This window comes from Mus pahari, chromosome 6, assembly GCF_900095145.1.
Source record: "Mus pahari chromosome 6, PAHARI_EIJ_v1.1, whole genome shotgun sequence".
Classification (NCBI taxonomy): domain Eukaryota; kingdom Metazoa; phylum Chordata; class Mammalia; order Rodentia; family Muridae; genus Mus; species Mus pahari.
In genome coordinates, this window is record NC_034595.1 from 42,507,144 (window position 1) to 42,524,518 (window position 17,375).

Genomic DNA, 17,375 nt, shown 5'->3' on the forward strand with positions numbered 1-17,375 from the left:
AGCATAAGAAAGGAAAAAGAGAACAGGACAGAGTCAGAACAGAAGAAAGATTTCACTGGAGATACTGATAAATTCAGTTATAACTCTGGGATCAAAGCTGCAAGAAGATGACAAGAGAGAAAGAACCATGATCAGGACCAAAACCCAAAATGCAGTGACAGCAGATCCACATACCCACAGTGTGGTGCTTTGAATAAAAATGGTCCCCATAGGCCCAGGGGAACAGAAATATTAGGCAGTGTAGCCTTCTTGAAGGAAGGGTGTCACTGGGGCTGCACTTTGAGGTTTGAGATACTCAACAGGCCCAGGGTCACTCTTTCTTCCTGCTTCCTGATGATGCAGCTATAGACCTTTTGACTATTTCTACAGCACCATGTCTACCTGCTTGCCCCACACATTCTACCTTAAAGGTAATGGGCTAACCCTTTGAATTCTAAAGCCAGTAAAAATAAAATGTTCTCCTATATAAGAGTTGACACAGTTGTGGTGTCTATTTATAGAAAGAGAAACATTAAGACAATAATCATTGATAATCTCTTAATTTATATCACTTTAAATGATTGATGAAAGAAAACACAGATATCTGTGGACAAACACATTCCCAACCTAATATAACAGAATTGTTCATGTCATTTATAATCCTCATTTATGCAACTGGTCTTATGTCCGTAGGTGGCATTCATAGCTAAAAATGTTGACAAAATTCAAGAGCAAAGATAAATGTTGGGAGAAATATTGATCCTGTTTCCCTGCAGAATATTTTCAGCAATGCCTAAATCTTGGTATTTTTGTGGGACCTCAGCCCAAACTAACAACAATAATCTAAATTTAGTTACAGAAACATGGTTATATTCTCATTAAGCAATAGTAAGTGAAAAAGTTCTCCCTGGTGCCCTGAGTTCAATTGCTTGCTCCATGACTCCGCCTGCCTTCTCAAAGAGGCCTGCCTGACCCATGAACATCCAGGTTAAACCATTATCCACCAATCCTCTGCCTGTCATGTCCCTCTGGATTATGGTCAGAAGAGTTGAGCTGCTCTGTCCTCTGAACTTCATTTTCTGGATCACAGCTCTATCTCTATTCCCAAGAAATCCTGCTTGCAACAGAAATATCTAAGGTAGACATCTCCCTGCCAAACTCTTGACTGCCAACTCCCCTTAAAGCACCCCCAACAGTGGTTAACCACACATACTGTGAATGCATCCCCAGTGAGCAGCCTGTACCAGGGACAACCAGATGGTTAAAGGCCAGAATAAGAACAAAATCAACAAGAGCCAGGGCAATGTGGTACCACCAGAGGGCAGCTATTGATTACAGCAAGGCCCGGATATTCTAATACAACTGAAACACAATAAGATAATCTTGAATCCAATCTTATAAAGATTATAAAGTCCTTTAAAAAAGAAATGAATATTCCCTTAAAGAAATACAGGAGAGTACAATAAAACAAGTGAAAGAAAAAAAATGTTCAAGACCTGAAAATGGAAAGAAGAAGCAGTAAAGAAAACACAAACTAAGGGAATCCTAGATATAGAAAACTTAGGGAAGAGAACAGGACTACAGACACAAGTATCACCAACAGAATACAAGAGATGGAAGAACAAATTTCAGGTGTAGAAGATACAGTTGAAAAAAGTCAAAGAAAGTGTTAAATCTTTCTAACAGAAAACATCCAAAGAATATTAAGACACTATGAAAAGACCAAACCTAAGTACAATAAGAATAGAAGGAAAAGACTCCGAGCTCCAAGGCCCAAAAAAATATTTTCAACAACATTATAGAAGAAAATTCCTCCAACCAGAAAAATAAAATAAAATAAAATAAAAAACCATGCCAATAAACATACAAGAGGCTTACAGAACACTAAGTTGATTGGATCAGAAAATGAAATTCTCTAGCCACATAATAATCAAAATGCTAAGTATACAGAAGAAAGAAAGAAAATTTAAACTTGCAAGGGAAAAAGCCCAAGTAACATATAAAGCCAGACCTATTTGAATTACCACACCTGCTCAAAAGATACTCTAAAAAGCCAGAGGGGTCTAAGAAGATGTCTTGCAGACTTAAAGAGGCCATAGATGTCAGCTCCAGACAACCATACTCAGTAAAAGTTTTAATAACCATAAATAGACAAACTAAGATATTCCATGACAAAACTAAACTTAACCAATATCTACTCATAAATTCAACCCTAAAGAAGATGATATAAGGAAAACTCCAACCCAAGGAGGCTAACTACACCCAAGAAAACACAGGAAATGAAAAATTCCACACCAGCAAAACCAAAAGAAGGGAAACACACACACACACACAGACACACACACACACACACACACACACACACAAATACACCTATGTAAAAAATAGAAATTAACAATCTTTGGACATTGATATTTCTCATCATCAGTGGACTAAATAACCTAATAAAAAGACAAAGGCTAACAAACTGAATGCAAACACAGAATCCATCATTAGGTTGCATATAAGAAACACATCATAGCAACAAAGTTAGATAGTCCTGCAAACTAAAGAGCTGGAAAAAAATATCCCAGGATATAACCTATGAAGCAAGCTGTAGTAGTCATTCTAATATCAAATAAAGTAAACTTTCAACCAAAATTAAACAAAGGAGATAAGAAGGGACACTTCATACTCATCAAAGAAAAATATCCATAAGATGACATAGCAATCCTGAGCATCTGTGCCCAAATACAAGGGTACTCACATTCTTAAAAATAAATAAATAAATAAAAACATTACTAAAGCTTAAATCACATAATGATCACCTCACATTCATAGTGGGAGACTTCAACACCCCACTCTCACCAATGAAAAAGTCAACCAAACAGAAACTAAACAGAGAAATAATGAAACTAACACATTCTGAATCAAATGGCCTAATAGATTTACAGAACATTTCAACAAAACCCAAAAGAATATAATTCTTCTCTGTACCTCATAGAACCCTCTCCAAAATTGGCCACATAGTCAGTCATAAAGCAAGCCTTAACAGAAAAAAAGAAAATTGAAATAGCCCTTGTATCCTATCAGAACACAATGGATTAAAACTGGACATCAAAAACAACAGGAAGCCTACAAACTCATGGAAACTGAACCACTCTCTACTCAGTGACCACTGGATCACAGAAGAAATAAAGAAATTAAAGACCTTTTAGAATTCAATGAAAATGAAGGCACATCATACCCAAACATGTGGGACTCGATGAAAGCAGTGTGAAGAGGAAAGTTCATAGCACTAAGTGCCTTTATAAAGAAATTGGAAAAAAAATGGGGGGGGGGGAATAAATTGGAGAGATAGCACCCTAACAACTTAATAGCACACCTGAAAGCTCTAGGCCGAAAACAAGCCATGATACTCAAAAGGATAGGTTGGAAGGAAATAATCAAATATGGGACTAAAATAAAAAAAGTAGAAATAACAAGAACAAGATGAAATGAAAAACCGGTTCTTTGAGAAAGGTCAACAAGATAGTCAGACCCTTAGCCAAACTAATTAAAAGTCAGAGAGATAATATCCAAATGAATAAAATCAGAAATGAAAAGGGTGACATAACTACTGATACTAAGGATATCTCAAAACATAATTAGGCCTTACTTCAAAATCCCATACTCCACAAAATTGGAAAATCTAAATGAAATGGACAATTTTCGTGATAGATACCACTTACCAAATTTAAATCAAGGTCAGTCAATTTATAAAGACCTACAACCCCAAAGGAAATAGACACAGTCATTAAAAGTCCCCCAACCAAAAAAAGTCTAGGGCCAGATAGTTATAGTGCAGAATTCTATGAGACATTCAAAGAAGAGCTAATACCAATACTCCTCAAACCTACAGAATCAACTCACCTAGGTCCATAGGAAATCACAGAGACTGAATCACCAACCATCGTGTAACAGACCTGAGTCACGAACATGTATGTAAGACATATATAGCTTGGTCTTCATGTGGGACCCCTAAAAATTAGAGCAAAGTCTACCTCTAATTCTGATGCCTGTCTTTGGATCTCTTTTTCCTAACTAGATTCATGAGGAGATGCTCCTAGTTCTGTGGCAACTTGATTAGCCAAGGTGGGATAAAATAAGGGAGGATTGGGAAAAAGGGAATTGAGGAGGAACTAGGAGAAGAAGAGGGAAGTGAAGCTGCCATCCTGTTTCACTGCAGAAGTATAATTTCAGTAATGCCTTAAAATTTGTATTTTTGTAGTACCTTAGCTCATACTAAACAATAACCCAAATATTTTATAGAAAATTGGTTACACTCTCATTAACAAAGGGTAAGATGGTATCTCATCTTTGTAGATGGTAGATCCCAGCATGTTGGACTTCTGCACAATAAAACAGTCTATGTTTACATACCATTTGAGTCTGGGTTATCATTCTTCACCGAATCATGGACCCTTACATTTGGGGGCCCTTGCCCTGGATAGCTAGAGACCCTCTGACACAAATAGTGGAGTGTTTTTTCAGACCACTAAGTCCAAGTTCCTGGTTATCTTTTGTCTTGTCCATCTCTGTGTTTTTGTTTCAGGTGTAATCTGGAGTCTGAGAGGGACAAAGCAGATGAGTATTTTGTCACTCAGCCAGGGACAATGGAGCATACTCCCAATTCCCTACCAGAATCAGAAGAATGTGCTAGTTCTAATCTGAAAGCTGAACTGGCTGTGGGTCTATAGGCCTCCCATGCACAGAGAAGAGGTCCTTCTGAGACAGTCTTTTCATTTTGTTTTTGTTTTTTCCAGGAATGTTCTGTGTCTGTCTTTTGTGTATACTGTTTGTGCTTTTTGTCCTCACTTATAAATTTTTCTTTGATTCCTAGGATGGAACAGGTCCAAAGAATCCCACTGGGCTTGGTCCTGAACCATTTTATGAACTTTCACTGGGTATCAGAAGACTCAGTCGGGTCTGGTTATTTGTCCCCACAAATTAGCCATCTTTTGCAGGAATGGGTGACCCACCTATAATGTAGGATGGCCTGAGTAGGGGACGCTCCATCTCCCCATCATTTACAGGGTAAAGGTTTAGTTTATGACACCTGGGGTCACCTGGACTAAGTGCTATGGGCCTCACCACTCCCACCCTTCTTCCTCTAAAGAAGGGTCAGCCCTGGCTCCCTTCCTTGCTCCCCCTTTCTGCTCCTGAGGAGGATCTCTGTCCCCCTCCTTATGTTCCTGCTTCTACTGCCCCTGCCCAGCCAGCACAGGTGGGGGAAGGAGCAGTCCCTGAATCCCCTGACTCTCCTTACTCTACTTGTAAACCACTTCATACTCAGCCATACTGCGCAGACGCTCACTCTATTATGGATTTACCACTCCAGGCTACAGGACCACCAGATACTCAGGAAAGACAATTCACGACATATGTGCCATTTGCAGGTAATAATCTTTACAACTGTGAGTTGCAGAACTCCCACTTTTAGAAAGACCTTCAGCTCCTACAGGTCTCCCTTATTCAATTATGCTGACTCACCTAACCAACTAGGATGACTATCAGTAATTACTCCAAGTTCTGGGAACAAATGGGATGCCTGCTTAAGTCCAGGCTTATATCAATGCAGCCTTTCCTTTGACTCAACCTGACTGGGATTTTAACACTGCTAAAAGTAAGGAGAGGCTCTGGTTTCACCACCATATTCTGATAGGGGGCCTCAGAAAGGACACTAGTTGACCCACAATTTATCTAAGGTGAGCTAGGTGATGCAGGGAAAGAATGAGAGCCTCAGGGAATCCTATAGGACCTACACTTCTTTTGACTCAGAACCAGAGAGTACCAATCAGCTGTGAACATGGCTTTGTTAACTAATCTACCCCTGACAGCCATTGGAAGCTTTAGTCACTGAACAGCTTTTGCAGCCTCTGGTACCCAAAAGTCAGCCTGTATTTGCCTTTCAATGGCAAGACTTGGAGAGAGGTTTTAAGGGAAAATTGACTTGGACATGCCTACCTCAAGTATTCAAGAACTTGCCCACCATCTTTGATGAGGCACTGCATGAGGATTTGGGTATGTCCTGGTGGGCCCACCCCAAATAACTGTGCTCCACTATGTAGAAAATAGAATGGACTCCTGAGATGGCAATGACTTTAAGACTTTAAGAAGAGGCTTATTGGAGGAGCAAGCTTTGGCCCTCCCAGATAGTCACAACCTTTGCACCTCTATGTAGATGAGAGAAAGGGGATAGGAAAGTGGGTGCTCACCCAAACTGTAGGACCATGGAAAATACCTGTGACTTATTTATCCAAGAAGTTGGAACCAGTGGTTGAAGGATGGTCAGACTGCCTCCAGATCATAGCTGCCACTGCCCTGCTAGTTAAGAATGCTGACAAAATAACCATAGGGCAGGAACTTGTTATCAATATAACCTATGCTGTTGAGGGGACCCTCTAGAATCCACCCCGCCAATGGCTGTCCAACACTAGACTGGTACTCTTTCAGACTCTACTTTTGAATCCTCCTTGAATAAGATATAACCCATCTTCTGCTCTAAACTCAGACACCCTGCTACCTGATCCCTACTCAGTCTCAAGATGTGCAGCATGATTGCTCTATCATTCTGGGTCACATCTGGAACATCAGGTAGGTCTTGACTGAGATACCATAGCCAGACTCAGAATGTATCTACTTCACAGATGGGAGCAGCTTCATCCAGAATGGAGTCAGGTATGCAGGGGTGGTGGTAATGGGCGTTGACTCTGTTATTTGTGCTACTGCTTTGCCACCAGAAACTTAAGCTCAGAAAGCTGGACCAAAGGCTCTAACCCAGGCTTTAAAGCTGGCAAAAGGAGCTACAGCTAACATTTACACTGACAACAGATATGCCTTTGCTCATGAATATGGGTCTATATAACAAGAGGGGTTGATTAACTGCTGAAGAAAATAACATCAAAAATAAGGAAGAAATACTTGCTTTATTGGAGGAAATATGGCTTCCTCTCAAAGTGCCATAATCCATTTCCCTGGGCATCAGAAAGGGACATCACAAGTAGCAGGAGGGGGTCAGCTAACTGATAAGACACAAGGGAGGCAGCCCAAGCTTCCACTGCCAACATCCTGGGAACTTTTCTGCCCCCTGCACTCCCACACATCCACAAATATGAATATACTGCTGAAGATTCCACGGCTCTCAGGACTAGGTTTTTAAGCATTCCAAATATGTTGGATAGGGTGTAGGTATACACTGGTTCTTGAGTCAGTCTCCTACATTCCCTCCCAAAAACATAACAAAGGCAATCATGAATAAATTATGTGTTTGGAATGCTGTGTCCAAGCAATAATCAACAAAGGAGCATATGAATTGTAGAACGTGATTTTTCATCAACCTTCCACTCCATTCCCATAGCATAAATTAATTTTCTGGTCATTAAATAAAGTTATAGAGTTAAATTTTAAGAATAGCACCTAAATTCCTATTAAGGACACATACCCTTCTAATAATGAGAGTTCTATAGAATCATAGAAGTTATTTTATATTATTCTTTATATATATTTAATATATATTAAATATATATTTATTACATATATATATATATATATATATATATATATATATATAAAACCTATTACCCATGACTCTCTAGTAAACACCTTGATCTTCAGCCTCCCACTAGGTGCAATACTAGTTATACTATTTGGAATATATATATATATATATATATATATATATATGGATTTTTTGGGAGTACTTAGAGGCTATAGTTCTGCTACTCCAACAATGGCTAGCTGGAAATGGAAAGTCCAGTATTAATCTTGTAATTACTGAGACCCACAAGACTGGATATCTCAACTAGTTTTCTCTATGGGCTGGAATGTGGAAACAGTAGGCTCCAATGCCAGTGTAGAAATGGATGGGCAAAAAAGCTGAGGACAAGGTGACAAAGAACAAAACTTCCTAGCAACATGTCTTTATATACATTCTGGCAGAGGGTGTGCCCAAGAATAAAGGTGTGTTGTCTTGGCTCAGAATCTGGATTAAAAGTGGGTGTCTTCCTGCCTCAAAGATCTAAACTAAAAGTGAATTCACCCACATCAAACCAAGCAGAAAATCTCTCGTAAGTGTGTCCTTTTTGTACACATCTCTTTCTGCCAAGTAGGAGGTCATTTTAGGGAAGTCATGGGAACTTAAACGTTTTTGGACCACTACTCAAAATGGAAGTTTAATTCCAAAGAGTTTCTTAATATTGGTACAGGTGTCTCTGTTATGTTGGGGTACATCCTAAGGGTAGCTTAAAAAAAAGATACTGTAAAAGCTTATACATAAGTGCAGGAAATGCTGCTGTATAGTTGGTTTATGTTTAAGCTTTTTGTGGGTAATTGGTCAAAGCAGGTCTACTGACTTCTATTGTTATTAGTTTCCAAGGACACAGAACATAAGAGAATATGTAATCATTAGATTACATATTAGAAAGTTTCCTAGTAACAGCAGAAACATATGAGAGCTTCCTTATAGTATTAGTAACAGAACAAAATGGCAGTCTAGCCAGGGAACAATTACCTAGGCCTTAAATTTTACCTAGACCTTAACATTTCATCTAGGCTTTAATATTTTACCTAGGCCTTAACATTACATATCAATTTTGAGCATGCATGAGGCAAATTATAGACTTTACTACCTTAGATGAAGTAGAATAGAGGTCCCAGCAGCCTTTTGCATGCTCTCTACTTTTTTCCTCCTCTGTTCCCCTGATTACTAATACAGTCTGGATATGCTTAAAATTTGCAGATCTGTCACCCCCTTTCCCAGGAAGCTGCCCACATGGAGTTACAAACTTTAAATAGTAACAAAGGCACTGTATTGAACAGGTTTCTGAATATAGCAAAATGTAAGAATGTATCTCTCTATATGAAAGGGGATATATTAGAATGAATCACAGGCTGTGATCCAGGTAATGAATCCAACAGTGGTTGCCTCTGAAGGGAAGGGCTAAGATTCCAGTAGTACTTCAGTCCAAGAGGCTGGAAAGCACATCTGATATTTGGTATACAGTAGAATACTGAATATCGCTTCTCGGCCTTTTGGCTAAGATCAAGTGTAGAATACTGAAGAAGTAGGCATGAATGCAATAGTAAATTGGACTTTTACTTTTTATTTGATATTTTGTTTATTTACATTTCAAATATTTTCCCTTTTCCAGGTTTCCCCTTCAGAAACCCTCTATCCCATCCCCCTCCCCCTGCCTTTATGAGGGTGCTCCCTCACCCACCTACCCACTCCCATCCTCCTGCCCTGGAATTCCCCTACATTGAGGCATCGAACACCCTCGGGCCCGAGGGTCTCTCCTCCCACTGATGTCCAACAAGGCCATCCTCTGCTGCATATGTGGTCAGAGCTATGGGTCCCTCCGTATGTATTCTTTGGTTGGTGGACTAGTCTTCTGGTGCTCCAAGGGGTCTGACCTGGTGACACTGTTGCTCCCTCTGTGGAGCTGCAAACCCCCTCAGCCCCTTCAGTCTCTTCTCCAACTCCTCCATGAGGGACTCCAGAGCTCAGTCCAATCATTGGCTGCAAAGCTTCTGCCTCTGTTTTTGTCAAGCTCTGGAAGAGTCTCTTAGGAGACAGCCTTATCAAGCTTCCATCATCAAGCCTTTCATCCAGAGACTGCCCCACCTGGGGATACATCCCATATACAGCCACCAAACCCACAATGTAGTGACAGCAGATCCAGGAACCCATAGTGTGGTGGTTTGAATAACAATGGTACCTATAGGGAGTGGAAATATTAGGAGGTGTGGCCTTGTTGGAGTAAATGAAGCCTTGTAGAAGGAAGTATGTCCCTAGAGTACGGTTTTGAGTTTTCAGATGTTCAAGCCAGGCTCAGTGTCACTCTCTCTTCCTTCTGCCTCCCAAACTAGATGTCAAAATCCCAGGTACCTCTCCAACACTGTGTCTGCCTGCTTGTACAAGTTTTCCACCCTGAAGACAATTTCAATTAAATGTTCTCCTATGTAAGAGGTGCCTTGTTCATGGTGTCTTTTCACAGTCATAGAAACCCTAACTAAAATACATACGATGAGTGTCAGAGCAGCCGGTAAGGGTTTGCAGACTCCTTCATGTGACCAAATGTTTACTTTGGTTAAACCATAAATCATAGCAGTCATCTACTATCTAAGTAAAGAGGCCAGTGAGAAAATGAAGAACAGAAAATCATTGCTGGTTTTCCTTGCTCCATGCATTTGATTCAGTTATCCTGCTTATTGTATCCTACCCAAACATGAATTACAGATTTTTTCATTCTTCTCTCTCTAACAAAGTTCTGGAGCTCTGCATATCCAGTTTTATTCAGTTATTCATATACCTACTCTGTGAATCCTAATCACACCATTTAAAATCATAATTCCTTCTTATACAAAATGTTTAGTCAGTTGTGAATTCATAAAATAATGTTATGTATTATATAATGTATAATATAGTGTCAAACAGATGTAATCATTGTCCCAAATTACATGTATTGCTGTATTTAATGCTCCAATGGTCTAGTTATTTAGTCTTTTGTCACTTAAAAAATTATAAAGATATGAATACAGATATTCTAAGGATATAATGATGTCTCCATAACTACCCACTAATCAGTGACTTTCTACAAAGAAACTCAGTATTATAGTTATTTGTCTATATACACAGTTTCCATGCATTCTACTAGACATGCTTACCTTTTCTCCCTCTCCTTTCCTCCTTCCCCTCCCCCTCACTCCTCTCTCTCTCTCTCTCTCTCTCTCTCTCTCTCTCTCTCTCTCTCTCTCTCTCTCTCTCTCTCTCTCTCTCTCTCTCTCTCTCTCTCTCTCTCTCCCCCTCTCTCATTTTTAAAGACAAAGTTTCTCTGCTATCCTGGAACTCATTCTGTACACCAGGTTGGAACCTAACTCACAGATCCATATTGCTCTGCCTTTCTAGTGCTGATATTAAAGGCATACAGTAACCCTATGCAGCAGTAGAATTTTTTTTAAATATCTATGACTTCAGTAACTGCCGATAACCATCTAACTTTCTAGTAAAAAGTATGATTTCTTCTGGTTGTGTGGGACTTAAATCTAATTAGACAGTTGTTAATAACTACTAACATGTGAGTGTCACATTGGACCTGTACAGCTAACTTGTCATACTACTCATTGTTGTGGTTCAAAAGTGTCACTGCTGAGTGTGATTATTAATTGCTTTCCTCACTTGAGAGTTTGTGTAGTACTTTCTGGTACTATAGAAACTAGACTACATGAAGGAAGCTTTCACATTACTCAAATTATCTGAGTCCTGTGTTGAAAGTGTGAAGTGTCTTTAATAGAACTTACTTTCAACTTCTGAGAATTCTGAGAAGCAATGCAGGGCAACAAACATTGCCTATATATTTTGGGGGAGTTACTTGGATTGTCATAAACAACTCAAATCAGGGCTTGTGCCTGGAAGTTTTGTTTGTATACTGTTCTTATGGTTTGCATTTTCAGCTCAAAGTGCCATAGATTATAACACAAACAAACTAACTCTCTCACTCTCTCTCCCCATATATATATATATTATTCATATTCATTCTAACTGTGCAATATCTTCAGCAGTAGAAATTTACTTTAAACCTCTGAGAGGTAACCAAGGGCCAAGGGAGTTATTAGGAATACCTTAAACAACTCCAAAGGAATCTTGTGCATGTATGTATGTGTGTATGTATAAAACACACATTGTATATATGTATATATTCATATATATATGTATATTCATGCCTTATATCACTTATATGTAGCATGTATTATCTTAGATAGATAAAATGATTCTTCAAGGCATTGTCAAACAACTTGGCTGCTATTTGTTGCCTTCTTCTCCTTCTTTAGTGACCTCAGTTACCAACTGGTATACTCCTACCCATTTTCCTGTTCTTTCTTTATATCATCTGTTTCCTGCTATTTCCTTCTCTAACAGTTAGTGTTCTACTATTTTTACAAATAAGAGAATTACTACTTGAGATATTATTGAAGGTAGGTAGGATTTTCTTGTTATGAATTGTATCTTATATATCCCCCTTAAAATTCAGCATGAAATAAAATTCCTAAATATTGAATTTTTCTAGAACCTTGAACAATATTCTTTAAAATATAACACTGTTACTAAGTAAAATTGAATTAATTTACAGATAAAAATATATTTTATCACATTGAAGGATTGGTTGTCACTTTGATTTCAGAACAAGATTTTATTTTTCATTTTCAATTTTTCTCCAGTATACTCACTGAGGAGAGAATAGTCAAGGAAAGAGAACTATCAAGGGAGAAAGAGAAGGAGACAGAGGTATAAGATTGAGGAAGAGGGAGAGAAAGGAAGACAATGGTGTGAAATGGCCAATTTTCATTTCCTTTTGGAATTCCCTTTGGGTATCTAAACATTTTTCTTTCTGGCATAGAAGACTCATATAGACTAATCCAAGTGTAAAATTCCTACTGAATTTTGGGTTTATTTTTATTCAACTGATCACAGAGCAGCCTAGGTTAACATCTGGGAGATTATATGGTGCAAGCCAGCAGAAAACAAAATGCAGAAAGAATAGATGAGAGAATTTGTTTTCAACAGTTCCTCTGCAAAGGATTCTCACACTACATACAAAATCAATCAAGGTGTAATCACCATGAGCTCTGTTTTAGACACTTCAGGGCATTCTGATCTTTTGCAGAGGGAACCTGACACATCTGCTAAAATATTAAAGAATAATTATTGTGTAAACATCATAGACACAGACAGGCAGTAGAGAACACACAATCCCTTCATCCTCTTATTTTACAGGTGTATGTGTATTGATTTGAACCCATCTGGGGTGGTTGTTTTCCCACAGAAAAAGCCCCTGCTCTTTGAATATTTCATCTGCTTATAAAACAGCCACATGAGAATATGTACATCTAGGAAATAACAGAAGCTATCTAGTTAGGGGCAAAAGTGGTGCAGATGGATGGGAGGGAGCTGGAAGGGCTTTGGTGCCTTCTCACTCTTCCACTAAACACATCCACCCAGCTAAGCAATTTATTATGCAGGTCCCCTAATGAGATGGCAGTTGAGTACATTCTGTTATACAATTCATCATTTCTCAGTTGGTTTACTTGTTCACTCTTTATATTGAATGATGAGTTTTAAAATACAAATCCTACAACATTTTGGGTTTTAATATTGCACAGGATAAACAAAACCTAAATATTTTGACAATTAATTTATTCCATGTAGCATCTATTTATTATTTTGAAATTTTAACTTTGCTATGTATTATATTTATGACTTTGAACAAGCCACTAACCTGCATTGGGTGCCAGCTTCCACAATGGCAAACCCACTTTAAGGTGCTATTTAGTATAGAAATAATTTACATAAAATGCCCTTTGACATACATGTCCTTTTTTTGTCAGAATGAGAGAAAAAAAGGAGGGGGGCTTTTATTTTAATCTGTCCTAGCTAAGAAAGACTACATAAATTGAAAATCTTTGCTTAATGAAAATGTTAAACACATACAACACATTAAAATGGCTTATTACTCCATGACTTTTGTCTCTCTACACATCAACTTCTATTTTCAGAGAAAAATATGAAATTTTTAAATTTGTAAAACTTATGGTAGGAGGTCATTTCTAAGGCATACCTTCTTCTCAGAAACTATAGATAAAAAGTTGTGTTGAGCACATTTCATAGACTGCCCCATCCGGGGAACCATACCATAATCAACCACCAAACGCAGACACTCTTGCATATGCCAGCAAGATTTTGCCGACAGGACCGTGATATAGCTGGCTCTTGTGAGGCTATGCCTGTGCCTGGAAGATACAGAAGTGGATGCTCACAGACATCTATTGGATGGAACACAGGGTCCCTAATGGAGGAGCTAGAGAAAGTACCCAAGGAACTGAAGGGGTCTGTAACCCTATAGGAGGAACAGCAATATGAAATAAACAATACCCCCTGAGTTCGTGTCTCTAGCTCATATGTAGCAGAAGATGGCCTAATCGGCCATCATTGGGAGGAGAGGCCCTTGGTCTTTTGAAGATCATATGCCCCAGTACAGGGGAATGCCAGGGCCAGGAAGCGGGAGTGGGTGGGTTGGGGAGCAGGGCTGGGAGGGTATAAGGGACTTTGGGGATAGCATTTGAATTGTAAATGAAGAAAATATCTAATTAAAAAATTGTTTAACTAAAAAAAAAAAAAAAATGGAAACAAGCCCAAGTAAGTCATGTTCCCCTATTAACATAGAAGTCATAATTCCTTTTGAAAGATTTGTTTTTGGTTTATGGATAAGTGTTTTCCTGCATGTATGTACAAGGACTACATACATTCATTGCCCAAAGAGACTAAAGGAGGGTGTGTCTCCCCTGTGCCTAGAGTTACAGATGTTGTACACCACCATGTGAAAATTGGGAAAAAGTTCATGACCTCTACAAGAGCAATGACTTGTCTGAACACCAGAGCCATCCATCTAGCCCCTCAAGCTAATAATTCTTGTTAAAGGAAACAAACTCCTGCTATGCAGAATAACATGAATTTTGTAGATATTTTAGTGTTAATTGACAGAGAATAGACAGCTCTTTCACATGGCTTACCATGTGCTCACTTTACTATTTCAGTGTAAATAAGGCCTCAAATTTCTAAATCCCTCTTTAATATTTGCAAAACTAACTAAACTCAGCCTCTAGTTACCTGAGAATTTTTAATTCCTTGGTTTATTTTCTTTGGTAATTTTTTTTAAAAATAATAATGTTATTGTCTAAACTCAGACATATTCTAGCCAGCTCTTTCAAATCATAAACACGTATTCTGAGCAGAGCTCAGTGTATCCTAGGTTTCAGATTTAGGGAAACATGACATCAAATCTCTTGAGGTATTGTACAAAGGACTTTTATTTGAAAGATAGTGTCTCAAGAACACATTTGACCTGAGGCATATCTGAAATGAAATAATGGTGACATGTGTCAAAACAGACTGTTGTGTCACCTAAAACATTTCCCCAAATCTCCCACAGGTACGATAATGATATTTTAGTTCTGAAAAGTAGGTCCACTCTGGTGGGAAAAGGCAAAGTCATAAGATCATGGATTCTGCTTTACCTGAGACCATGTCTCTTACCTTGATAGCTCAAGGTAAAATGTCTTCAAATATAGAAATAAGTGGAAAATGTTTGTTCTTTAGATTTAGGGTAAGAGCCCATGCTTTGATGTTTAGACTGAGGGCAAACACAATAGCAGTTAAATCCCTTTATAATGTTTGTCTCTGTAGAATAGCATGGTTATACTTTGGTTTGCTTTCTATCATCCACAGGCATTCTGGGAGCTTGGATTTCATATCTGCTTTTAGAACATTCTTTATCCTTGGAGTATCTAACAGGGCTTATGTTCTCTATCACCTATAACAGATTTTAAATGGGAATTAATACATAATTGTAAATGTCATAGACATCACATAAAAGAGCCCATGCCATTTTCCCTGAGCCACACATAAATTTAACAAAAGAGCAGGTTATTGTGATTTTTCAGCCCTGTATAAAGAAGCGGTTTTGGAAAATAAACAGATACATTGGGCAGGTCTAGTTCAAACAACTGGTACTTGCCCCATACCACATCTCTCATTAGTTGGCTGAGGTACATACCATAATGACCAGAAAGTGTCCTTTGAAGGCCAATGCTCAACCTATTAACCATAAACCTACCTGTTAACTGTGTTCTTATGCATTGCCTAAAATCTAATGGTTAAGTCGCACTTTGTCATCAATGAAAAGAGTTTAAAATATGCTTTGCTCAACACCTCATAATTAATAAGTAGCATGCTTTCTCTGTCACTTTTTGCCTGCATTTTGAATGTTTTGTGTGCAGAACATGAGGGATAATAAAAATAATAATTAGATTAAACTCAAATGATTTTGAAAACTAGAATAAAATGCTACAAACTGTCAACTCCAGAGAAAATGCCTTGCCTCTATTGTTGCTGACCTTACAATAACTCCTGTCATTTCCTTAACACATCAATAAATCAGTGCTGGCTACTTTGTCAAACTGAAGTTTGACTTCTAGCTGTAGGTCAAAATGTTCCCTTTAATCTTGATGGTTCCTACTACTGAGTTTTGAGATAAATCTCATTAAATTTTACTGGGGGGGGGGGAGCACCTTCATAGTATAGTTGCCATCTAAAACTAATGAATAATGGAATACATTTTTCAAATCAATTAAAAAAGCCAGGAAAATTTTATGTTCAAGAAATCATCACAAATTAGAGACAAATGTTTATCTAAGAGGGCTAGATAACAAACCACCCAGTTCTGCACTTCCTGTAGTACAACAAAAGGATTTACAACAGTCAGGGCACCATCAGTCTCCAGCTGTTCTTAACTCATTTGCAATGGAGCTACAGCCCTTGCCACCATACTAGAATGGTAGAATTAATCAAGTGTCATTGCTTATAAGAAGAGGCTTCAACTTTTGCAAAAGTGAAACAACTATCTAATTCAAAACAATTCTAAACCCCTCTCCTCTAAATAAGATATGTGCCAAGAGGAATACAATTCTTTCAGAAAATAATCACCTCCAGGAAATCCCCAGAGGATAAGTTTAATACATTGTTCCAGACCCTCTGTGCTTTGCTTCAGCATAAGACAGCAAGAAAATTAAAAGTGTGGTATTGTGCATGGAAGACAAGGTCTTTCTTTCAATACTTTTAAATGAACTCCCTTCATTCTTATTCATGGAAGGAAAACACCCACACACTTCTATGAAACCAAAGTCAATAGAAATACCCACAAATCCAAAACAAAGATTTTTGTGAAAAGACTATGCTGAAAGTATTCTTAACATTGAACAACTTTGCACATTTTGAGTTTAGCTGTGTTTCTTTTGCTAAAATAAGGCAAAAGCAACCTCCTAACTCATAAACCTTAAGTGGTACCTATTGTTTTTCTCCAGAACCTGCATCTATTCAGAAAGCAAGAAAACCAAACCTCTTCAGTTATGACAAGAAAGGAATTATTCTTCGTTACTATTGAAAAAAATAAAAAGGAAGCAGCTGAAAGCCCATTTTCAATGCAATGAAGCCAACATAGTTCATTTAATGTTGGTATGGCATTAGCTCATTTAATGTTGGTATGTTTTCAGAATTTAGTAGACACTTTTGAAAATAATATCTATCATGTTGACAATTTCCAAATCTTATAGGCTGAGACCTTTCCTGTGAAAATGTGTTTTATTACTATACACAATGATCTATCCACAAAAAAGTGAGTTTTCATGTTAGTTTGAAATATCAAATCTACTGGGATTGCCGATATTCATCGAAAGCCAGTGTTAGTACAAAAAAATGGCAGCATTAAGTTGAAGCTTGACATCAGCACTGTCATCACAATGACCTCAAGTGGTGACATCTAATT

General features: G+C 38.1%; 2 pseudogenes; both read left to right on the forward strand.

The window, feature by feature from the left end:
• Window positions 1-17,375, forward strand: part of LOC110323309 — a 172,248-nt pseudogene that overhangs the window by 19,342 nt on the left and 135,531 nt on the right.
• Window positions 9,015-9,171, forward strand: LOC115064349 (annotated as a pseudogene).